This window comes from Pinus tabuliformis, chromosome J, assembly GCF_031772625.1.
Source record: "Pinus tabuliformis cultivar Carrire ecotype Pingquan chromosome J, CPIR1, whole genome shotgun sequence".
NCBI classification, from domain to species: domain Eukaryota; kingdom Viridiplantae; phylum Streptophyta; class Pinopsida; order Pinales; family Pinaceae; genus Pinus; species Pinus tabuliformis.
The window spans coordinates 404,310,574-404,329,799 of record NC_142295.1 but is presented as its reverse complement, the minus strand read 5'-3'; the positions used below and the strand labels follow the sequence as shown (position 1 = coordinate 404,329,799).

The 19,226-nt window shown below is 37.2% G+C and overlaps 1 long non-coding RNA gene and 1 pseudogene across 1 annotated transcript; one reads left to right on the top strand and one right to left on the bottom strand.

The window, feature by feature from the left end:
• Positions 1–4,222: 4,222 nt before the first annotated feature.
• LOC149227525 (uncharacterized) lies at positions 4,223–4,638 on the bottom strand. The gene is made up of 2 exons (XR_016247146.1): positions 4,477–4,638; positions 4,223–4,258 (listed from the first exon to the last, which is right to left on the bottom strand). It is a non-coding gene; the product is annotated as an uncharacterized LOC149227525 (long non-coding RNA).
• Positions 4,639–8,918: 4,280 nt separating this feature from the next.
• Positions 8,919–16,125, top strand: LOC149227524 (uncharacterized; annotated as a pseudogene).
• Positions 16,126–19,226: the final 3,101 nt, after the last annotated feature.

The following is a 19,226-nucleotide window of genomic DNA, read 5'->3' as shown; positions in this document are numbered from 1 at the left end:
ATGTATCTGCCACATCTCTTCTCAGAGATAAGCTACCATCACACTAGATGGTTTATTTCCATCACTGTTTGTAAGCATATTTCAATATTTTACATTAATGAAATGAAGTATTATTTCCACTGCACCTCTGTGTTTATGGTTATCTCTGTAATTTGTTGCGTTCCTATTTAAATCCGGATCAAACATATACACACACTCTCTCCATATCTATCTATCTATCTATCACTCCTTCTTTTCCCTCTTTATCTCTTCCCCTTCCCCCCCCCTCCATATCTATGTCTCCCTATCTCTCTCTTCCCTTTTTTTCCCTTTTTCTAGCCTCTCCTTTTCTCTCTCTTCCCTCGTCTCCTCTCTCTCTCATTCCATCTTCATCTCTCCCTTGTCACTCCCTCTCTCTCTCCACCTCTATCTCTCAATATCTTTGTTCTTCCCTACCTCTCTTTCCCCCTCCAAATCCATCTTTCTATCCCTCCCTCTCTCTTGCTATCTTCCCCCTCCTCTCTCTCTTCCTTCCTCTCTCTCCTTGTCTCTCCCACATCTATGTCTCTCTTCCCCACTCTATCCCCCCTCCATCTCACTCTCTCTCTTAAATATGATCTCATTGTATTGTATTTAATAAAGTATCTAAATTATAAAAAAAACATAATTGGTTGTAAAATATTAAACCTATATTTTGGATCAATGATGTCAAAGAAAATACAATAATAAAAAACTTAAAAGAATCATTATTAATCACTTTTCTTTTTCTTTTCTCTTGGACCCTTGGTTACGCTGCATATATCGTTGTTCTTTATAATATTATTTATATTATACAAATTTCACAATGTATATATAAAAGTATTCTTATTTTTAGTTTAATAAATCCTAGATCCATAACATAATAATCAAAAGCCTAGATGACCCATGACATTGATAAACCATGGTATTATGATTTTCTCCCTTCTCCCTCTCTCTCTCTATCTTTCTCTTCTGCATATTGGCCCATGGTATTGTAAAGAAGTAAGTTAATAATATCCATGGTAAATATTCATGATTAAAAATCTTATATCGAAAATATTAAATTTGTATCTGCTTATTAATTAAATTTAAAGATTGTTATGGAATCATTTAATTTATATAGTAAAATGAATGTTAATTTATAAGTACTATCTATAAGTGCTATTTATAAGTTAAATATTTTAATGTGATATGTATATTATATTTTCTTTTATCTCAAAAAAATGTTTGTAATTTTATTAATAAAAGAGTATATATATATATATATATATATATATATATATATATGAGCTGACATTTAATTATTAATTAATTAATTATTATAAATATATTGATTATAATTGAGCCGACATTTCAAATGTTTACTTACATTTCATTTCCTACATTGCATCCACACATGTGCCCTCAACCACATTAAAAATATTGATGTGTTTGATATAGCCTAAAACTTCATAAATATAACAAAAAAGCTATTGCAATAGAAAGAATAGCTTACCAATGCACACATTTACATGATTAACCATGTATAAAAAGGTTATGGGTCAACTTTAACATGAGAAAAAAAAAAATTACACATCTTATGGTAAAATAGACCATTCTGCTAAATAAAATTTTCTTATATATAAATCAATGTTATAAATAATAATGAGGAACTTATCATGGACGGACTTGTTAGAATTGGAATAATCTCAAATCCCTAGGAAATTGGTGGGTAGGGAGCCACTTGGCACGAATCTAGTTTTTTTAAATCTAATTTGAACCATTTCGCTAAATAAATTTTTCTTATATATAAATGAACGCTATAAATACTAATGAGGAAGTTATTATGGAGGGGCTTATTAGAATTGGAATAATCTCAAATCCCTAGGAAATTGGTGGGCTGGGAGCCACTTGGCACAACTCTAATTTTTTAAATTTATTAAAAGTAAATGCAACCTAACAAACTCTGTAACACATTACAGCCCTTGATAGACATTAAGACTAAGCGTATGTTGAACAAATTCCATTGAGAATCAATATAGGTGGTAAATTAAAACTAGCATTTGCACCAGATGTTGCAAAGGAAACATCGTAAGGCATAAATTGAGGAACAATGGCGACATGGTAATGGGAAAATCTAAATAAGATGCAGAGATGGTTAACGTTTTTTGTGTTTCCTCATACGGTTGATGCTGGCAATTTTTTTGACATGATGAATATATTGGACTTTGCTAATAAAGCATCTGAGCTATTTAGGTTGTCAAATGATCATGATGTTGATATTAGGATATTTACATGTTTCTAGATGATATAAGATATAATAATAAAATACAGATTTTTGTGGTTGTCTTTATTACATTATGTAGATTATGATCTGAATTATATATATTTTACACAAAAACCAGAAACTCACTGCATTCAAACACTTAAGATGGCATCTACATAGATGTCTACTTTCCTCTCAGGCATCAAGGACCTTACAATTCTACAACATGTGGGGATCTAAACACAAAATAATAAAAGAGCATGTATTTGCAAAGAGTTCGTGAGTTATTGTATCCAATTCATTCATAGCCTAGCAGCGTAGATGAATTTAGCTAATGCACAAAAGGCGAATAGCCCACTTACGCAACCTTCACATTAACATTGGTGACTTGGCTTTATAAGTTTCTACATAACTACACCATCTCCAAATGACTTCAAACACAGTCCAGTAAAACCTCTAACCTTCAACAAACTTGGCAGTAAAGGATTTTTCAAATCACACTCCAATCAAATTGCTAACATCACCCACCTGTGTGAATGGAAACTATTTGAGCATCAAACAATTGATCCTTGAACAACTCCCATTTCCTTAGTAAAATCTCCTCCTTTCAAGGCATAAGAAACCTCTTCTTGCAAACTATCCTATCTCGAGATGCCATATCTAGGGCCAAGGCTCGCATGACATCGTGCTGGGAAAAGTACAACTCAGAGGCACTTCCATAATTGATTGCTTGACTCCTACAGGCCCAATTATCAAAACAACAGTGTATAAAATAGAGGAAGCAGAGGTCAAAGAGCTTGAACACAACAACCAGAAGAAAATAAACTTACCTGAGATTACTTGTTAAATTTAACAGATTTCTACTTGCAAGTTCTAGCAAGATGACAAAAGCATCATGCCACTCCATCTTTTGCACATAAACCCAAATATCCAATAATGCATCCACGAAGATTTTTCTATCCTCTGGAAATGACCCCAGGTCTAAGAAGCACTCTCGTGCTTCCTCGTCTAGGACATCAATACTAGCTTCTAGGCATTTGAAAATCACTTCTTCGTCAAGGACATCAATACTGGCTTCTAGGCATTTGAAAAGCCCTTCTTCGTCCAGGACATCAATACTGGATTCTAGGCATTTGAAAAGCCCTTCTTTGTGATAATCTGATATTGATTCACCATTTAATAGTTTCTTCTTGGCACTCTCCCACACTGGACGAGGCTCACCATGCAAAGAGCTTCCTATCACCTTCAGAGCAAGTGGCAGACCTTTACATTATGTTTGCACCTGTCATGTATACAACTATAACCATAAGTGCAACTTCTATGGGTAGAAAAACCAATCAAACACATATTTTGTTGTTGAAGCATGAACTAATATGCTTTAAAGTGCAATCACAACGTTTGTTTTATGGCTTATGAAGATGAATGTAATGAATACTTGGCAGTAAAGGATTTTTCAAATCACAATTATCAAAATCATAATGTTCACGAATCTCAAAATGCTTTTCTATTCACAAAAATAGGCATAAAAAGGAATACATAGCGTTGATGGTGGTCTAATGATTGTAACGATAACCAAAGTCCCATTAAAAAAAAAACTTCTAATCTAATAGAAATAGAAAATTATCATAACACATCAAAAATACAAACCAAATTTTGAAATTTTTTACACACATCACCATTCAATTAAAAATTTGTCCTTACTCACTTCTGTCCACAAGTTGAAGTGAACTTTTAATCTTAAAACACAATATTTAAAGTTTTAAAACATAATATTTAAAGTCATTTACTCTTAATACAATATTTAAAAGGTCCTTAATGTTACGATCACAACTAGACACCCTACTTTTACCACGATGAGGACTCTAGATACACACTTATATTCTTTACGACTATTTATTTAGCTATACCAACAGGACTAGACACACTACACATAAACTTTGGATAACTAATTTCTGAAGGGCCAATAATGCTAGTGGAACATGGATAACATGTTTGCAGTGTGCACTCATCCTGATCCTGCACAACAAAAACCTTGCCATGATGAGCGCAAGTCATAAATTGAAAATTTGTCCAAAAAAGATACACTTCGATGTAAAAAATATGCACTGCTAACATTGAAGAGTCACCCATATGAGGATCTGCTAACATTGAATAGACACCCATATGAGAATCAAATGTTATTAAAAGGAAACTTTATTAATAGGAAACTTTAAGCTTATATCTTGATATCTTACCAGTCTACTTGCACTTGGCATCATGTTTAAGAGAGATCTTAACCATCCAGCCAATCCAAGCTGAAGTGTGCTTCTACAATTTCAACTCTAAGATCCATGGTAGAAGAACAACTCTTCAGATGATTCCATTGCTGCCCAATCTTCTCATCACATATAACATGCTTTAGAGATTTAAGCCCTCCAACTAATTTAGGTAGCTTCCTCAACCGAGAACACTCTCTCATGTCAAGCTCCTCGAGTTTCTTTCACTTCCCTATTTCCTCAGGAAGTTCTTTCAAGCACTCACATAAGTAAATGTCTATATATTCTAGCTTCCCAAGTTTTCCAATAGATGTTGGAAGCTCTTTCAAACCTAGACATGCAGATATTCTTAACATTCTTAAAGAGCGCAGCCTCCCCAAATCATCAGGTAAATTTCGAAGAAGGTGATAGTTAGTGATAGACCACTTTTGAACTGAAGACATGTCACAAATTCCAAGGGGCAACTCCTCCAAATCACAGCAATGATCCATGTTAAAATCTAGCATTATGGGAAGCTTTAGATTTGACTAGATGCCATTGATCCTTGACATATTTCCAAGCCCTTCACATAAGCTCAAAGATAGATTCTCTAAGTTATGTAAGAATTTACTGTGCTCTTGAAGTGGGGCCAGAATCAACTTATCCAAACAAATAGTCTTGAGCTGAGTGAATGATGATAGAAATGGCATACCCTTCACTATGGCTCTCTTAGACCTATAATTGAATACTATGAGGACTTTCAATTTTCTCGTTTTATTCAAAAATGATGGATGAAAGTAATTGCTTGTAGAAAAGAGTAAAACCAAAGCCTCCACCTCATGAAAATTCATCTTACATCAGTGATACTCTTCCATTGCTCATGCACAGGTAAACTACAATGCAAAGTCCAATTACAAAAATATACATTGTGAGACACTTCACATCTTTTCTAAGATGTTCGATATCAAGCGCCTACACCCAAAAATTGGTCGGTAATTAGTTCATGCAGCTCACTGAGTGATAATCCAATTTCAGAATATGGAAAAAAAAACAAAAACAAATAATTTTCTCTCAAGTTGATTTCTTAGTGCCCCTAAGCAGCAAAATTAGAGAGCATTTTGTCTATATAAGAAAAATAGAGAAAAAAAGCATTCTGGACACATCATTAACTAGTTAAAAAACTTGGAGATCTCTCTTCATTAAAAAACTTGACACTAGCCTACAACCCTCTGTCTCAAGGAGTAATCCCACCTAAACTTGGGAACTTGTCAAGGCTGCAACAGTTGTGGATGACAGATTGTAATTTAGTAGGAGAAATTCTAGAGTCAATAGGAAATATAACATATATGGTGCATTTGGACCTCTCAAAGAATCATTTGACGGGCAAGATCCCTAGAAAATTGATGGCCCTTTCAAACATGACATATATGATTCTATATTATAACAATTTATCTGGACCAATTCTAGACAATATCAACAATCTTAAGAGGCTTGTGAATTTGGATTTGTCTATCAATGAGCTCAATGGAAGCATCCCCATTGGGATTGGAGATTTGAGAAACCTAGAGACACTGCAATTAAACAACAACCATCTCTCTGGATCTATACCCTTTGGGCTTGATAAGCTTACTAATTTAGTCCATCTCAAGCTTTTTACCAACAAGCTCACAGGACTAGTGCCCCCAGGAATTGGGATGGTTTCTAAACTTGTTGAGTTTGATGTATCAACAAATGATCTTTCAAGTCCTCTTCCACAGAATGTCTATGCAGTTGGAGTACTGGTAGCTTTTATTGTATATGATAATAAGTTTAATGGCAGACTGCCTGGGTCTCTAGGAAATTTTCCTAACCTAACCGCTGTCCAAGTAGAGAATAACCAACTAAGCGGTGAGGTTCATCTGGGACTATGGAGTTCTCCACTCCTTGGACAATTATCCTTGACAAACAACGCCTTCCAGGGCCAAATTCCTGCCCAAATCACAAAAGCAACCAATCTGCGGGCTTTGGAGATATCATACAATCAATTCAGTGGAAGTATTCCCTCTAGCATTTCACAGTTGTGGAATCTCAACAGCTTTTTAGCCAGTCACAACAGTTTATCAGGTACTATTCCAGGGGAACTTACTAAATTATCGTCACTGCAACATCTTTCACTTGACCACAATATGTCAAATGGGGTACTCCCTATGACAATAATATCATGGAAAGAGATTTCTCAGCTTAACCTTGCAAACAACAACCTCACAGGTTCAATTCCTACATCTCTTCGGTCTCTGCTAGTTCTTAACAGCGTTGACCTCACAAATGATTTTCTTTCAGGGGAAATACCCCTTGAATTAGAAAATATCAAGTTGAGTTTTCTTAATGTGTCTAGCAACCTCTTGTCTGGCTTTGTCCCTGTTGGTTACAATAATCCGGCATATGATGAAAGTTTTCTTCGTAATCCTAGCTTGTGTGGAGGTGGGCCATTAAAGATTCCTTCATTCTTCCATTGGAAAAAAGGGATCTATGAATCATCAATATAGGGTATTGATTGTAGTTATTGTTGTGGTGGTCATAGTCTTATTGATTCTTATAGGTATCTTGTATAAGACATAGACACTCTCTTGGAAACTCACAGCCTTTCACAGGCTGGAATTTGATGAATCGAAGTTTTTGAAGAGATTGATAGAAAATAATGTTATCGGAAGTGGAGGTGCAGATAAAGTGTACAAGGTGACATTCGGAGATGGCACTATTGTTGCCGTGAAACAGATCTAGAACAACAGGAAACTGCAGTTGGGCCAAGACAAGGAATTTCAAGCAGAGGTGGACACTTTAGGGACGAATAGGCATGCCAACAATGTCAAGCTGCTTTTTTTGCATCTCTAGTTCACATAAGCTCAAAGATAGCTTCTCTAAGTTTTGTAAGAATTTATTGTGCTCTTGAAGTGGGGGCACAATCAACCTCTCCTAACGAATAGTCTTGAGCTGAGTGAGAGATGATAGCAATGGTAGACCCTTCATTGTGGCTCTCTTGGACCCATAATTGAATACTATGAGGACTTTCAATTTTCTCATTTTATTCAAAAACGATGGAAAAAAGTAATTGCTTGCAGAAAAGAGTAAAACCAAAGCCTCCACCTCATGAATATTCATCTTACACCACTGATACTCTTCCATTGCTCCTGCACAGGTAAACTACAAATGAAAAGTCCAATTACAAAAATATCCATTGTGAGACACTTCACATCTTTTCTAAGATGTTCGATATCAAGCACCTACACCCAGAAATTGGTCGCTAATTAGTTCATGCACATCACAGAGTGAATCCAATTTGTGAAAATGGATTTTTTTTTAACAAAAAGAAATAATACTCTCTCAAGTTGATTGCTTAGCGCCCCTAAGCGGCAAAATTAGAGAGAATTTTGTCTATATGGAAAAATAAAGAAAAAAAGCATCCTAGACACATGAGTAACTAGTTAAAAAACTTGGAGATCTCTCTTCGTTAAAAAACTTGACACTGGCCTACAACCCTCTATCTCAAGGAGTAATCCCACCTAAACTTGGGAACTTGTCAAGGTTGCAGCAGTTGTGGATGACATATTGTAATTTAGTAGGAGAAATTCTAGAGTCAATAAGAAATATAACATATATGGTGCATTTTTGCCTCTTAGAGAATCATTTGATGGGCAGGATCCCCAGAAAATTGATGGCCCTTTCAAACATGACAGATATGATTCTATATTATAACAATTTATCTAGACCAATTCCAGACAATATCAACAATCTTAAGAGGCTTGTGAATTTGGATCTGTCTATCAATGAGCTCAATGGAAGCATCCCCATTGGGATTAGAGATTTGAGAAACCTAGAGACACTGTAATTAAAAAACAACCATCTCTTTGGACCTATACCCTCTGGTCTTGATAAGCTTACTAATTTATTCCACCTCAAGATTTTTACCAACAAGCTCACATGACTAATGCCCCTGGGAATTGGGATGGTTTCTAAAATTGTTGCATTTGATGTATCAAAAAATGAGCTATTAGGTCCTATTTCGTAGAATGTCTGTGTAGGTGGAGTATTGGTAGATTTTAGATAATAAGTTTAATGGAAGACTGGCTGGGTCTCTAGGAAATTGTCCTAACCTAACTATTGTCTGAGTAGAGAATAACCAACTAAGCGGTGAGGTTCATCTGGGACTATGGAGTTCTCCACTCCTTGGACAATTATCCTTGAAAAATGCCTTCCACGGCCAAATTCCTTCCCAAATAAAAAAATCAACAAATCTGTGGGCTTTGGAGATATCATACAATATATTCAATGGAAGTATTCCCTCTAGCATTTCGGAGTTGTGGAATCCCAACAGCTTTTTAGCCAGTCACAATAGTTTATCAGGCACTATTACAGGGGAAATTACTAAATTATCGTCATTGAAGAATCTTTCACTTGACCACAATATGTCAAATGGCATAATCCCTACGATAATAATATCACGGAAAGAGACTTCTCAGTTTAACCTTGCAAACAATAGCCTCATAAGTTCAAATCCCGCATCTCTTGGGTCGCTGCTAGTTCTTAACAGCCTTGACCTCTCAAATGATTTGCTTTCAGGGGAAATACCCCTTGAATTAGAAAATCTCAAGTTGAGTTTTCTTAATGTGTCTGGCAACCTATTTTCTGGCTTTGTTCCTATTGGTTACAATAATCTAGCATATGATGAAAGTTTTCTTTGCAATCCTGGCCTGTGTGGAGGTGGGCCATTAAAGCTTCCTTCATGCTTCCAACAGAAAAAGGGATCTGAGAATCATCAATACAGGGTATTGATTGCGGTTATTGTTGTGGTGGTCATAGTCTGCTTGATTATTATAGGTATCCTGTATAAGACATACAAGAATTTTGCTCAAGCTAAATCAAAGACACTCTCTTGGAAACTCACACCCTTTCACAGGCTGGAATTCAACGAATCAAACTTTTTGAAGAGATTGATAGAAAATAATGTTATCGAAAGTGGAGGTGTAGGCAAAGTGTACAAGGTGACACTGGGAGATGGCACTATTGTTGTTGTGAAACAAACCTGGAACAAGAGGAAACTGCAGTTGGGCCAAGACAAGGAATTTCAAGCAGAGATGGACACTTTCGGGAAGATTAGGCATGCAAAAATTGTCAATGATCCATGTGGATGTTGGTGGCCACCTACTTATCCCATTTGGACCCCCACAACTGTCTCTTTCAGTTTTCCAGTTTCCTAAATTGTAGCATAGTTTACTATTTGTAGCAGTTTTTTGGGTCCTGAACTTCTGTAGCCGTTTTGAGGCCCTAAACGACGTTTTTTGGGAAATCTGAGGGCAACATGGGTCCATGGCCCAATGTTTCCCTTCCCAAAGTTGTAGTTCTTGGATGGATCTTTGTAACGAGCTATTGTACGTGTTAAACAGAGATCGTATGCCAAAGTTACGACCCCGGGAAGTTGATGTACCAACATACCCAAAACGGGGCCCACAATTTGGCGTTTCATCTTCTAGGGTTAGGTTTTGGGATGTGAATGGTTTTCCATTGTTTCTCAACAATAAATAGGCCTTTGAGCCTCATTGTAACACAGTTCAAAGGCATGTAGCCGCCATATCTCTTCTAAGAGATAAGCTACCATCACCCTAGCTGGTTTATGTCCATTTCTGTTTGTAAAATACTGAAATATGCTTACAAACAGAAATGGACATAAACCAGCTAGGGCGATGGTAGCTTATCTCTGAGAAGAGATGTGGTGGCTACATGCCTCTGAACTGTGTTACAGTGAGGCTTGAAGGCCTATTTATTGTTGAGAAATAATGGAAGACCGTTCACATTCCAAAACCTAACCCTAGAAGATGAAACGCCAAATTGTGGGCCCTGTTTTGGGTATGTTGGTACATCAACTTCCTGGGGTCGTAACTTTGGCATACAATCTTTGTTTGACGCGTACAATAGCTTGTTAGAAAGATCTATCCGAGCACTACATCTTTGGGAAGGGAAACATCAGTTCGTGGACCCATGTTGCCCCCATATTTCCCAAAAAACATCGTTTAGGGCCTCAAAACGACTTTGGAAGTTTAGGACTCAAAAAGCTGCTAAAAATAGTAAACTGTGCTACAATTTAGGAAACTAAAAAACTGAAAGAGACAGTTGTGGGGGTCCAAATGGGATAGGTGGGTGGCCACCAACATCCACCTGGATCAGTCAAGCTCCTTTTTTGCATCTCTAGTTCACATAAGCTCAATGATAGCTTCTCTAAGTTCTGTAAGACTTTACTATGCTCTTGAAGTGGGGGCACAATCAACCTCTCGAAATGAATAGTCTTGAGCTGAGTGAGTGATGATAACTATGTCATACCCTTCACTGTGGCTCTCTTGGACCCATAATTGAATACTATGAGGACTTTCAATTTTCTCATTTTATTCAAAAACGATGGAAGAAAGTAATTGCTTGCAGAAAAGAGTAAAACCAAAGCCTCCACCTCATGAAAATTCATCTTACACCACTGATACTCTTCCATTGCTCCTACATAGGGAAACTACAAATGCCAAGTCCAATTACAAAAATATCCATTGTGAGACACTTCACATCTTTTCTAAGATGTTCGATATTAAGCACCTACACCCAGAAATTGGTCGCTAATTAGTTCATGCAGATCACAGAGTGATAATCCAATTTGTGAATATCGCAAAAAATTTAACAAAAAAAAAAAAATCTCTCAAGTTGATTGCTTAGCGCCCCTAAGTAGCAAAATTAGTGAGCATTTTGTCTATATAAGAAAAATAGAGAAAAAAAGCATCCTGGACACATCATTAACTAGTTAAAAAACTTGGAGATCTCTCTTCATTAAAAAACTTGACACTGGCCTACAACCCTCTATCTCAAGGAGTAATCCCACCTGAACTTGGGAACTTATCAAGGCTGCAGCAGTTGTGGATGACAGATTGTAATTTAGTAGGAGAAATTCCAGAGTCAATAGGAAATATAATAGATATGGTGCATTTGGACCTCTCAGAGAATCATCCCCAGAAAATTTATGGCCCTTTCAAACATGGCAGATATGATTCTATATTATTACAATTTATCTGGACTAATTCCAGACAATATCAACAATCTAAAGAGGCTTGTGATTTTGGGCCTGTTTATCAATGAGCTCAATGGAAGCATCCCCATTAGGATTGGAGATTTGAGAAACCTAGAGACACTACAATTAAACAACAACCATCTCTCTGGATCTATACCCTCTAGGCTTGATAAGCTTACTAATTTAGTCCACCTCGAGCTTTTTAACAACAAGCTCACAAGACTAGTGCCCCCAGGAATTAGGATGGTTTCTAAACTTGTTGAGTTTGATGTATCAACAAATGAGCTTTCAGGTCCCCTTTCGCAGAATGTCTGTGTAGGTAGAGTGCTGGTAGCTTTTATTGTATATGATAATAAGTTTAATGGCAGATTGCCTGTATCTCTATGAAAATGTCCTAACCTAACCACTGTCCAAGTAGAGTATAACCAACTAAGTGGTGAGGTTCATATGGGGCTATGGAGTTCTCCACTCCTTGGACAATTATCCTTGACAAACAATGCCTTCCAGGGCCCAATTCCTGCCCAAATCAAAAAATGAGCCAATCTGCGGGCTTTGGAGATATCATACAATAAATTCAATGGAAGTATTCCCTCTAGCATTTCACAGTTGTAGAATCTTAACAACTTTCTAGCCAGTCACAATAGTTTATCAGGTACTATTACAGGGGAACTTACTAAATTGTCGTCACTGCAACGTATTTCACTTGACCACAATATGTCAAATGGGGTACTCCCTACGACAATAATATCATGGAAATAGTTTTTTCAGCTTAACCTTGCAAACAATATCCTGACAGGTTCAATTCTGAAATCTCTTGGGTCACTGCTAGTTCTTAACAGCCTTGACCTCTCAAATGATTTTCTTTAAGGGGAAATACCCCTTGAATTAGAAAATATCAAGTTGAGTTTTCTTAATGTGTCTGGCAACCTCTTGTCTAGCTTTGTCCTCATTGGTTACCATAATCTGGCATATGATGAAATTTTTCTTCGCAATCCTAGCCTGTGTGGAGATGGGCCATTAAAGCTTCCTTCATGCTTCCAACAAAAAAAGGGATCTGAGAATCATCAATATAGGGTATTGATTGTGGTTATTGTTGTGGTGGTCATAGTCTACTTGATTCTTATAGGTATCCTGTATAAGACATACAAGAATTTTTCTCAAGCTAAATCAAAGACACTCTCTTGAAAACTCACACCCTTTCACAGGTTGGAATTTGATGAATCAGACATTTTAAAGAGATTGAAAAAAATAATGTTATCAGAAGTGGAGGTGTAGGAAAAGTGTACAAGGTGACACTGGTAGATGGCACTATTTTTGCTGTGAAACAAGTCTGGAACAACAGGAAACTACAGTTGGTCAAGACAAGGAATTTCAAGTAGAGGTGGACACTTTGGGGAAAATTAGGCATGCAAACATTGTCAAGCTCCTTTGTTGCATCTCTAGTTCACATAAGCTCAAAGATAGCTTCTATAAGTTCTGTAAGACTTTACTGTGCTCTTAAAGTGGGGGCACAATCAGCCTCTCCAAATGAATAGTCTTGAGCTGAGTGAGTGATGATAGCAATGGCAGACCCTTCATTGTGGCTCTCTTGGACCCATAATTGAATACTATGAGGACTTTCAATTTTCTCATTTTATTCAAAAATGATGGAAGAAAGTAATTTCTTGCAGAAAAGAGTAAAACCAAAGCCTCCACCTCATGAAAATTCATCTTACACCATTGATACTCTTCCATTGCTCCTGCACATGTAAACTACAAATGCCAAATCCAGTTACAAAAATATCCATTGTGAGACACTTCAAATCTTTTCTAATATGTTCGATATCAAGCACCTAGACCCATAAATTGGTCACTAATCAGTTCATGCAGATCACAAAGTGATAATCCAATTTGTGAATATGGCAAAAAATTTAACAAAAACAAATAATTTTCTCTCAATTTGATTGCTTAGCGCCCCTAAGCAGCCAAATTAGAGAGAATTTTGTCTATATAAGAAAAATAGAGAAAAAAAGCATCTTGGACACATCATTAACTAGTTAAAAAACTTGACACTGGCCTACAATCCTCTGTCTTAAGGAGTAATCCGACCTAAACTTGTGAAACAACAATTGTGGATGACATATTGTAATTTAGTAGGAGAAATTCCATAGTCAATAGGAAATATAACATATATGGTGCATTTGGACCTCTCAGAGGATCATTTGTGGGGCAGGATCCCCAAAAAATTGATGGCCCTTTCAAACATGACAGATATGATTCTTTATTATAACAATTTATTTGGACCAATTCTAGACAATATCAACAATCTTAAGAGGCTTGTGAATTTGGATATGTCTATCAATGAGCTCAATGGAAGCATCCCCATTGGGATTGGAGATTTGCGAAACCTAGGGACACTGCAATTAAACAACAACCATCTCTATGGATCTATACCCTCTGGGCTTGACAAGCTTACTAATTTAGTCCACCTCAAGCTTTTTACCAACAAGCTCAGAGGACTAGTGCCCCTAGGAATTGGGATGGTTTCTAAACTTGTTGAGTTTGATGTATCAACAAATGAGCTATTAGGTCCTCTTCCACAGAATGTCTGTGCAGGTGGAGTATTTGTAACTTTTATTGTATATGATAATAAGTTTAATGGCAGAATGCTTGGGTCTCTAGGAAATTATCCTAACCTAACCTCTGTCTGAGTAGATAATAACCAACTAAGCGGTGAGGTTCATCTGGGACTATGGAGTTCTCCACTCCTTGGACAATTATCCTTGACAAACAATGACTTCTAGGGAAAAATTCTTGCCCAAATAAAAAAATCGGCCAATCTGCAGGCTTTGGAGATATCATACAATAAATTCAGTGGAAGTACTCCCTCTAGCATTTCACAGTTGTGGAATCTCAACAACCTTTTAGCCAATCACAATATTTTATCAAGTATTATTCTAGGGGAACTTACTAAATTATTGTCATTGAAGCGTCTTTCACTTGACCACAATATGTCAAATGGGGTAATCCCTACGACAATAATATCATGGAAAGAGATTTCTCAGCTTAACCTTGCAAACAACAGCCTCACAGGTTCAATTCCCGCATCTCTTGGGTCGCTGCCAGTTCTTAACAACCTTGACCTCTCAAACAATTTTCTTTCAGGGGAAATACCCCTTGAATTAGACAATCTCAAGTTGAGTTTTCTTAATGTGTCTGGCAACCTCTTGTCTGGCTTTGTCCCTGTTGGTTACAATAATATAGCATATGATGAAAGTTTTCTTTGCAATCCTGGCCTGTGTGGAGGTGGGCCATTAAAGCTTCCTTCATGCTTCCAACAGAAAAAGGGATCTGAGAATCATCAATACAGGGTATTGATTGCGGTTATTGTTGTGGTGGTCATAGTCTGCTTGATTCTTATAGGTATCCTGTATAAGACATACAAGAATTTTTCTCAAGCTAAATCAAAGACACTCTCTTGGAAACTCACACCCTTTCATAGGCTGGAATTCGACGAATCAGACATTTTGAAGAGATTGACAGAAAATAATGTTATTGGAAGTGGAGGTGCAGGAAAAGTGTACAAGGTGACACTGGGAGATGGCACTATTGTTGTTGTGAAATAGATCTGGAACAACAGGAAACTGCAGTTGGGCCAAGACAAGGAATTTCAAGCAGAGGTGGACACTTTAGGGAAGATTAGGCATGCCAACATTGTCAAGCTGCTTTGTTGCATCTCTAGTTCAGATTCTAATCTGTTAGTGTATGAATACATGCCAAATGGTTGCTTGTATGAATGGCTTCATAATTCTGAAGGGGAAACCCTGGATTGGCCTACTCGTTATAACATTTCTATTGGTGCTGCTCAGGGTCTATCCTACTTGCATCATGATTGTTCCCCTCTAATAGTACATAGGGACGTTAAATCATATAATATATTGCTGGATTCTGAATGGGATTTTGGTTTGGCTAAAACAGTGGAGAAGATGAGTCAGGAGAATGTCATGTCAGTAGTTGCAGGCTCATATGGCTATATTTCCCCAGGTAAGACTTTCCAGTTAAACGGATAATGCTATGACATATATGTTTGTATTAACCAAATGTGTCAATAGAAAAAACACAATTGTAGCCAACTGATTCAACTGATTGATATGTGTGCAGAGTATGCTTACACCCTCAAAGTGAATGAGAAGAGTGACATATACAACTTTGGTGTGGTCCTGTTGGAGCTTGTGACTGGCAAGAAACTCAATGATGTCGAATTTGGAGATGACTTGGGTATTGTTAGATGGGTTTGGAATCAAATTAACATTGACATTAACAGAGTCCTGGATTCACGCATAGCAGACTCACATAGAGAAGAAATGATGTTGATGTTAAGGGTGGCTCTGCTATGCACTAGCACTCTGCCCATAAATAGGCCTTTCATGAGGGAAGTTGTGGAAATGATGCTTCTCTGTAGCCCAGATGAAGAAACTAGGAAGGTGGTAGCTGCCACTTTGTCTCCCCATCTCAAGAGGAATCCTAGTGCTTTTACATCCAACTCTACATATGCTTTCTCTTCTGCACACAATAGCATATATCCTTTCTAGGGAAATGATTTGGCTTTAGACATGTGACCATTATCTTTATTATATCACCAATATCGGAAGCATTGTTCAGCGATGCTCTTTCCCTTGCTGGACTGCAGGAGCATTTGATTAATATAGTTGTATGAGATATAACTGGTTCTATTGGTTTGTTCCAAACCGGAAACATGTCTACCCCAATGGAAGCATTTCATCAGTTCCTTGCATAGAAGCATTTGGGTTCATACAAAGAATAGGACCACTAGGTCTTCAACAAATACATCAGGATATCAGTCCAATTTGGTAACAACTCACCACAGGACCAGAATCTGAGAGTCTCCATATCCACACTAATAGGAGTTGTTATGCTGTAGCATAACTTTCAAAATAAACAATGGATTAGAGACAATCCTTCGAGATTTTCATTCCCTTAACCAGTAAGTATATTGTATAATAGGACATTTTAGTAGCCCAACTGCAAAACATCTTAGGCAAATAGCTTGTCTCTAGATTGTTTACCACAGAGACTTCACACAGAGTGATCAATATATCATTGGATTCATAATCATTGATGGATAATTGAAATCAATTCCATCAAACCTCCTGTGCCATTCAAGGCCATTATGAGGCTTAGATGTAATATTATTCCAAGATTGATGGTGTATTTTTATATAGGCACTAGCTCATGAAATACCGTAAGCACCATAACAGTAGCAGAGGAGGATATATTCTCTCAAGTTGATTTCTTAGCACCCCTAAGCAGTGAAATTAGAGATCATTTAAGAAAAATAGAGAAAAAAAGCATCCTGGACACATCATTAACTAGTTCATGAATCATATCTGGTTTTGATGATAAAGAGCCCCTAAAAATATATTGTATTGGGAGTTGTTGTCTTTTTCCTCAGTCCTAGTGTTTCATGCAAACCAACAAATTTAATCAAAACAAGATATAGGTTATGGATCAACTTAGAACCAGAAAGCCTTGTCAAGGAAATCATGGGCTTCTTTATCACAAAATGGTTATTTTGAATGTCTATATCTTTTCTCTTGTGATTGGTATTTCATGCTAAACAATCAGTTTAATCAACAGGGTACATGTCCTGGATCAGGCCTAAAAACCAGAGAGACTTGCCAGATTAAGCAATAGGGTATAGGTTATGGGTGAGGCCTAGAAACCAGAGAGCCTTGCCAAAGAGATCTTTAGGGGCTCTTTATCACACAACCCCCCATTGGCAGGGCCTTGGTCTTGAGCCAAGTATTAGTCTTGGGGTCATAGGAATCCATAGATCCCACATAAGAATAAGGCTGTAATGAGAAACCATTCTTTTTACCAAACTTAAGCCCTCCGATTACATAAAAAATCCCATCCACAGTAACACCCAGGAAACCATATCTCTTTCTAGGCATATTTGCAATGGGTCTCCATAAATCAAGGTCAGGAACATATTCCTCTGCATGAACAATGGATTCCATGCAAGCATCTCTCCTCAGAGAGACTCCAACAACATAAATCTTGCCAAAAATTACATAGTAACCTTTCGTTTTCAGAGGCATCGCCTAGTCTTTGGAATTGATTTATAGATTTTATACCAATACTGTCGTTTTATCTAATTTTCACATTGATTAAGGCTATAAGTGTACTTCTCTGCTCGACTGAACTCCATCTGGATGCATTGGATTGTTGACAACATAATGTTTCATGTTACCACTTGCTGAGTTTGACAACATAATGTTTCATGTTACCACTTGGTAAGTCTGGAAAAATATTACAACTATTTCTAAGAAAAGACACCAGAGTTTCATTATATCTAGGAAAGTTAATTGCAGTGATACACAAAGCTTCTTGGAAGAACAAAAAAAAATTAACATATCATAACTCAATACATTAAGCAAACAACTGTATATTGGTCCCGACTGGAAAAACGCCTGCCACTCAACCTATTGGCATCAAAAATAGTGTTCGAAGGGTTGAAAGTGACTTGATTCTTGGCAGGCTCTTCGATGAGGCGTTCATTTTCTGTGAAGGCAACCATGGAAGGAGTAATCTGATTGCCCTAATCATTGGGAATGATATCCACTCTATCATGATAACCATCCCAAACACCCACACAGCTGTAAGTGGTTCCAAGATCTTGTGCCACGCAAAGGAGGAAACCAAATCCCCTTGAAGGCCGACCTCTTCCATCTCTCACTGAACTCTTCCGAGCTGTTTATGTTTTTCCTGTGCCTCTAGGAAACACATTAGTGTCAATCTTGTTTGAGCACTACCATGAAATGGAGATATGCAACACGACTTGAAAATGATTGCAGCCAGGATCCATAAACCATGAGCTAATCTCTCTCAATTGCATAACAAGGGCCAATCTCGTTACTCTACCATAAGATGGAAATATTTGTCAGCTAGGCTTGAAAAGTTATTGCAGTTGAATGTTGAGTTTGATTTCTTTCAATAGGCTTGTTATGTAGTAGTCTTACTGTTACTCATCCTCCCCAAGGCTTGTTATGTAGCAGTATTATTGTTACTCGTCCTCCCCTACTGCGGCGTCACATGTCTTGAATTGGCCAGAGACATATTTTGCAGGAATTTCCAGATGCACTGCTCACAACCCACATGGAAAGGAAATAGGTATTCATTGCATTTTGATTCTATACAGATATCAGAAATTGGATTTGATGTGGCAGTCAGAAACAAAGAATCTGAGCCAAGCAGCCCCAAATCTACTTCCATTTCTCCACTGATTCAAAGAGAGCCTTTCATTAGGTTTTATGTAACCAAAGTTCCAAAACAGTTGTGCAATCAAAAACCTCCATCATGCAGGAATCGATCCAGTATTTAGAACAAATCTTGAACAGCAGAGCTTGCATAGAGTGAAAATATGTTATGATCCACATATATCAAAAAGTTGGATATGAAAAATAAAAAATGCATTTACACCACACCATGTTACACAAACCAGAAACTCGCTAACCTGAGAAATTGTTAAGAGAAACCAAAAAACCCTGGAGAACTGGAGAAGGTGCAGAACAACATTTCATGGTGGCAGAGGACGAGAAGGAGGGTTTGGGTGACCAACTAGGAGGAGGAAGTAGTGCTAGTGTGAGCTAGGGTGGTCGACCTGCCGCAT